Here is a 6,827-nt window from a genome sequence, read left to right as displayed (position 1 = left end):
TGATCAGCAGCTCGTCGAGGGTTTCTGGCTCGTCGCAGAGGAGCTTGTGCTTGAGGAGGGTGCCTTCTCTGCACCCGGCGATGAAGTACTCGATAGCCTGCACCTCGTGCACGCCCTCGCAGGAGTTCCGAAGCTCGGCCCAACGCATGGGGTAGTCGCGAGTCGACTCGTCGGGACCTTGCATGCACAAGGAGAGCTGACGAGGCTTGGGGGGACGCTTGTACGTGCTGGTGAAGTTGCGGACGAATGCTTCGGTGAAGTCGACCCAGCTGTTGATGCTGCGGGGCTTCAGGCTGTTTAGCCATGTCGGGGCCATGCCCTGGAGCATGAGCGGAACGTACTTTACTGCGACACGCTTGTTGCCGTTCGCTATGCTGACAGCCGTGGAGTAGTCGACTAGCCAGTCTTCCGGCTTCATGGAGCCGGTGTACTTGGGCGTGTCTCTTGGGAGCGTGAACCCTTTGGGAAAAGGCTCGTCTCGAATGCGGGGCCCGAAACAAGGCGGACCCAACTCGTCTTCTTCTTCCAACGCCAAGGATCGGTGTAGCCGGTCGATCCGGTAGCGGGCGTCGTTTTCCCCGACTCCCTCTCGGCGGCCAAGGAGGTCGCCAAGAGTCGGATGATCAACAGGCGGCGGGGAGACTCGCCTTTCCCTGCGAGGAGTTGGAGGCGGACAGTCGTCTCGTCGTTCTACTGCTCTCGGGCGGCCGTCTCAGTCGCGCTCTATGTTAATGTGAGTCCGACTATGGCTGACAGTCGGATCTTTGTCCTTTCTTCCTCGGGCGCCGCCAGTCGGCGTTCGAGACGTCGCGCCTTGGTCTCGGCGAAGGTCGTCGTTTTGCCGCTGCGGCGCCTCTGTGCGGCAGCCGGCCTCGTTCTGTGCGGCAGCCGCGTCGAGGAGCCGCCGAACTCGCTCCATCATCAGGTGGCGCTCTTTGCCCTCGAAATTGTCCAGCTCGTCCGCCGCCGCCTGCGCGGCTCGAATGTTCTCCGCAGGTGTAGCGTACACAGGGCAACTTGCCCCGAACAGGTTGGCGATGGCTACGCCGCGCTGCTGGACCGTGCCAAGGCGGCTGGGCCCAGCTGGGGCTGGCGAGCCACCAACAGCGCGATCCATCTCTCGCTGGTAGGCTTCTGATAAGCGTCTCATGCTAGCCAGCTTCTTCGTGCCTTCGACCAGCTAAAGGCGGCGCGCCTCCAATGTATCCGTGTTAGCGTCTTCTGGAATGGACGCAGTCAGGTCTTGTAGCGCCGCACCAAGCGGGTCATGCGCTCCTCCGCCGGAGGGCTCGCCATGACTGATGACAAGCACCTCAGTGACGGTGCTTCCGTCACTCTCCGCGCGAGGGAGAGGCTCGTCGTAGATCACCATGTTAGTGGGGAACGCGTCGAGCGACGCGGTGTCGGAGTCGACCAGCATCAGGTCGGTGGAGCCTATAGACTCCAAGTCCACGGCAGGCTCGCCGGAAACGTGGAGCTGGTCGACGAGGCCCCCGAGGAGGCTCTCGGGGCCGCCCGTGCCTGCGTCGGATGCAGGTTCGTCAGAGATGCGAACCTCGCCGACAAGTGCGGCGAGGCGGCTAGCTGCGCAGGTGCTACGTCTCGAGCTAGCGTTGGTTTTCCCCGAAGAGGAGGGGGTGATGAAACACAGTAGCGTAAGTATTTCCCTCAGTTTTTGAGAACCAAGGTATCAATCCAGTAGGAGGTCACGCGCAAGTCCCTCGTACCTGCACAAAACGGTAGCAACTCGCAACCAATGCTTAGGGGTTGTCAATCCCTTCACGGTCACTTACAAGAGTGAGATCTGATAGAGATAATATTTTTGGTATTTTTGGTATAAAGATGCAAAGTGAAAAGTAAAAGCAAAACAAGTAAAATAAAGTAATGGAGATTGATATGATGAGAATAGACCCGGGGGCCATAGGTTTCACTAGTGGCTTCTCTTAAGAGCATAGATATTCTACGGTGGGTGAACAAATTACTGTTGAGCAATTGATAAAATTGAGCATAGTTATGAGGTTATCTAGGTATGATCATGTATATAGGCATCACGTCCGTGACAAGTAGACCGACTCCTGCATGCATCTACTACTATTACTCCACTCATCGACCGCTATCCAGCATGCATCTAGAGTATTAAGTTAAAAATAGAGTAACGCCTTAAGCAAGATGACATGATGTAGAGGAATAAATTCATGCAATATGATAAATACCCCATCTTGTTATCCTCGATGGCAACAATACAATACCTGCCTTGCAACTCTTTCTGTCACTGAGTAAGGACACCGCAAGATTGAACCCAAAGCTAAGCACTTCTCCCATTGCAAGAACTACCAATCTAGTTGGCCAAACCAAACAGATAATTCAAAGAGACTTGCAAAGATAACTCAATCATACATAAAAGAATCCAGAGAAGATTCAAATATTATTCATAGATAAGTTGGATCATAAGCCCACAATTCATCAATCTCAACAAACACACCGCAAAAAGAAGATTACATCGAATAGATCTCCACGAGAGAGGGGGAGAACATTGTATTGAGATCCAAAAAGAGAGAAGAAGCCATCTAGCTACTAGCTATGGCCCCGAAGGTCTGAAGTAAACTACTCACACTTCATCGGAAGGGCTATGGTGTTGATGTAGAAGCCCTCCGTGATGGATGCCCTCTCCGGCGGAGCTCCGGAACAGGCCCCAAGATGGGATCTCGTGGATACAGGAAGTTGCGGTGGTGGAATTAGGTTTTTGGCTCCATCTCTGGTCTAATGGGGGTACGTAGGTACATATAGGAGGAAGGAGCACGTCGGTGGAGCTCCGAGGGGCCCATGAGGCAGGGGGCGCGCCCTCCATCCTCGTGACCTCCCCGAAAACTTCTTGGAGTAGGGTCCAAGTCTCCTGGATCACGTTCGGTGAGAAGATCACGTTCCCGAAGGTTTCATTCCGTTTGGACTCCGTTTGATAGTCTGTTTCCTCGAAATACTGAAATAGGCAAAAAACAGCAATTCTGGGCTGGGCCTCCGGTTAATAGGTTAGTCCCAAAAATAATATAAAAGTGGAAAATAAAGCCCAATATAGTCCAAAACAGTAGATAAAGTAGCATGGAGCAATCGAAAATTATAGATATGTTGGAGAAGTATCAGCAGGCGATCTCAACGTCGTGCAGCGCGTCGGCGCAAACTCCGTCTGGCGTGCCTGGCTGGCTGCGCTCGCCAGGGAGGAAAAGGGTTCCCGTCCAGAACAGGTCTCCGGATGACGGTGCACCAGGCCCCACGGTGGGCGCCAAATGTCGGGGGTTGGGTGCGACATATGCCAAAGGATGGCTTATCATGGTGGGGGCGAGTAGAACGTCGCCGGTGCCTGGAAACGGGATGAGGCGTAGACATGCACGCCGGCGAATCTTACCCAGCTTCAGGGCTCTCCGGGGAGATAATACCCCTACTGCTGCTCTGCGGGGTCTCCGCATGATCACTATGGCAAAGTGTTTACACGATTGCTCCTTGAGCTGTTTTCTGGAGGTAGGAGAGGGCAAGGCTAGCTCTCTCCCTCCTATATGATCTGGTCTAGAGCTAATGGATTCCAACCCCCTTGCATGGGTGCCTTGGGGGGTTTATATAGGCCTACCCCCAGGGGTACAATGGTAATCCGGCGGGACGCGGGCCCAACCGTCAGTGCCTCTGGCCTCCGTCTTCTCCGCCGACTGCTGGGGACCGCCAACTGGTTAGGTATGGAGTCGACAGGCCGCGTCTGCCACGGGCGGGTCTTGCCGGCTGCTGATTACTGTAGCCGTGCTTTTGATGACACGGGCTTGGTCATGGAGTCATGGCAACAGCCCCGCCGCTTGGCGGGCGATCACTATTGCCACTCTCTGTCACATCTGATTAATGGCGCATGGGCCTCGGGGGAGGATCTTGCCGACTCTCGAGGGCCGACTCCCTATGGGTTCGACTAGGGAGCGCACTTGATGAGGGCATGGGGTGTGTTGGAGTCGCGGGCCGACTCCCCAAAGCCGGCTTCTCTGGAAGTCGCCAGTCAGGAGTCGGCTTATCCTGAAGTCGTCCCGGGGACTCGGCCGCGAGTGGGCAGTCGGCTGCCTTGCCGCCGACTTCTCAGAAGGTGGCTCTTCGTCCTGGGGTCTTAAGGGGCGCAGCCTGCCCCGATGTCTTGAAAGGTTCTGGGGCTCGGGTTAGCCTACCCATGGCCCATTACTCCAACAAGAGGCATACTAGCGACACTCTGTTTGTCTATGTATTCACACATGTACTAAGTTTCCGGTTAATACAGTTCTAGCATGAATAATAAACATTTATCATGATATAAGGAAATATAAATAACAACTTTATTATTGCCTCTAGGGCATATTTCCTTCAGTCTCCCACTTGCACTAGAGTCAATAATCTAGTTCACATCGTTATGTTATTTAACACCAATAGTTCACATCTCCATGTGACTAACACCCAAAGGGTTTACTAGAGTCGATAATCTATTTCACATCGCTATGTGATTAATACCCAAAGAGTGATCATGTTTTGCTTGTGAGAGGAATTTAGTCAACGGTTCTGCCACGTTCAGAGCCGTATGTATTTTGCAAATTTTCTATGTCTACAATGCTTTCCATGGAGCTACTCTAACTAAGTGATCCCACTTTCAATATGTATCTAGATCGAGACTTAGAGTCATCCAGATCGGTGTCAAAGATTGCATCGACGTAACTCTTTACAATGAACGCTTTGTCACCTCCATAACCGAGAAACATTTCCTTATTCCACTAAGGATATTTTTGACCGTTGTCCAGTGATCCACCCGTGGATCACTATTGTACCCTCTTGCCAAACTTATGGTGAGGTACACAATAGGTCTAGTACACAGCATGGCATACTTTATAGAACCTATGACTGAGGCATAGGGAATGACTTTTCATTCTCTTTCTATTTTCTGCCGTGGTCGGGTTTTGAGTCTTTACTCAACATCACACCTTGCAACATAGGCAAGAACTCCTTCTTTCACTGTTCCATTTTGAAATACTTCAAAATCTTGTCAAGGTATGTACTCATTGAAAAAACTTATCAAGCGTCTTGATCTATCTCTATAGATCTTGATGCTCAATGTGTAAGCAGCTTCATCGAGGTCTTTCTTTGAAAAACTCTTTTCAAACACTCCTTTATGCTTTCCAGAAAATTCTACATTATTTCCGATCAACAATATGTCATTCACATATACTTATCATAAATGCTGTAGTGCTCCCACTCACTTTCTTGTAAATACAGACTTCACCACAAGTCTGTATAAAACCATATGCTTTGATCACTTTATCAAAGCATATATTCCAAATCCGAGATGCTTGCACCAGTCCATAGATGGATCGCTGGAGCTTGCTCACTTTGTTAGCACCTTTTGGATCAACAAAACCTTCTGGTTGCATCATATACAACTCTTCTTTTAAGAAATCCATGAAGGAATACAGTTTTGACATCCATTTGCCAGATTTCATAAAATGCGGCAACTGCTAACATGATTCGGAAAGACTTTTAAGCTTCGATACGAGTGGGAAAATCTCATCGTATTCAACACCTTGAACTTGTTGAAAACATTTTGCGACAATTCGAGCTTTGTAGATAGTAACACTACTATCAGCATCCATCTTCCTCTTGAAGATCCATTTATTCTTAATGACTCACCGATCGTCGGGCAATTCAATCAAAAGTCCATACTTTGTTCTCATACATGGATCCCATCTCAGATTTCATGGCCTCAAGCCATTTCGCGGAATCTGGGCTCATCATCGCTTCCTCATAGTTCGTAGGTTCGTTCATGGTCAAGTAACATGACATCTAGAACAGGATTTCCGCACCACTCTGGTGCGGATCTCACTCTGGTTGACCTACGAGGTTCGGTAGTAAATTGATCTAAAGTTACATGATCATCATCATGAGCTTCCTCACTAATTGGTGTAGGAGTCACAGGAACAGATTTTTGTGATGAACTACTTTCCAATAAGGGAGCAGGTATAGTTACCCCATCAAGTTCTACTTTCCTCCCACTCACTTTTTTCGAGAGAAACTCCTTCTCTAGAAAGGATCCATTCTTAGCAACAAATGTCTTGCCTTCGGATTTGTGATAGAAGGTGTACATGGCAAGGTATACAATAGGACTAGTAAACAACATGACATACTTTATAGAACCTATGACTGAGGCATAGGGAATGACTTTTCATTCTCTTTCTATTTTCTGCCGTGGTCGGCTTTTGAGTCTTTACTCAACATCACACCTTGCAACACAGCCAAGAACTCCTTCTTTGATTGTTCTGTTTTGAACTACTTCAAAATCTTATCAAGGTATGTACTCATTGAAAATATATCAACCGTCTTGATCTATCTCTATAGATCTTGATGCTCATTATGTAAGTATCTTCACCGAGGTATTTCTTTGAAAAACTCCTTTCAAACACTCCTTTATGCTTTCTAGAAAATTCTACATTATTTCCGATCAACAATATGTCATTCACATATACTTATCAGAAATGATGTAGTGCTCCCACTCACTTTCTTGTAAATACAGGCTTCACCGCAAGTCTGTATAAAACCATATGTTTTGATCACTTTATCAAAGCATATATTCCAACTCCGAGATGCTTGCACCAGTCCATAGATGGATCGCTGGAGCTTGCTCTCTTTGTTAGCAACTTTAGGATCGACAAAACCTTCTGGTTGCATCATTTACAATTCTTCTTTGAGAAATCCATAAAGGAATGCAGTTTTGACATCCATTTGCCAGATCTCATAAAATGCGGCAACTGCTAGCATGATTCGGACAGACTTTTAAGCATCGATAT

The sequence above is a fragment of the Triticum urartu genome, chromosome 7 (assembly GCF_003073215.2).
Source record: "Triticum urartu cultivar G1812 chromosome 7, Tu2.1, whole genome shotgun sequence".
Classification (NCBI taxonomy): domain Eukaryota; kingdom Viridiplantae; phylum Streptophyta; class Magnoliopsida; order Poales; family Poaceae; genus Triticum; species Triticum urartu.
The sequence above is the reverse complement of the archived record's forward strand: the minus strand, read 5'-3'. Positions refer to the sequence as shown.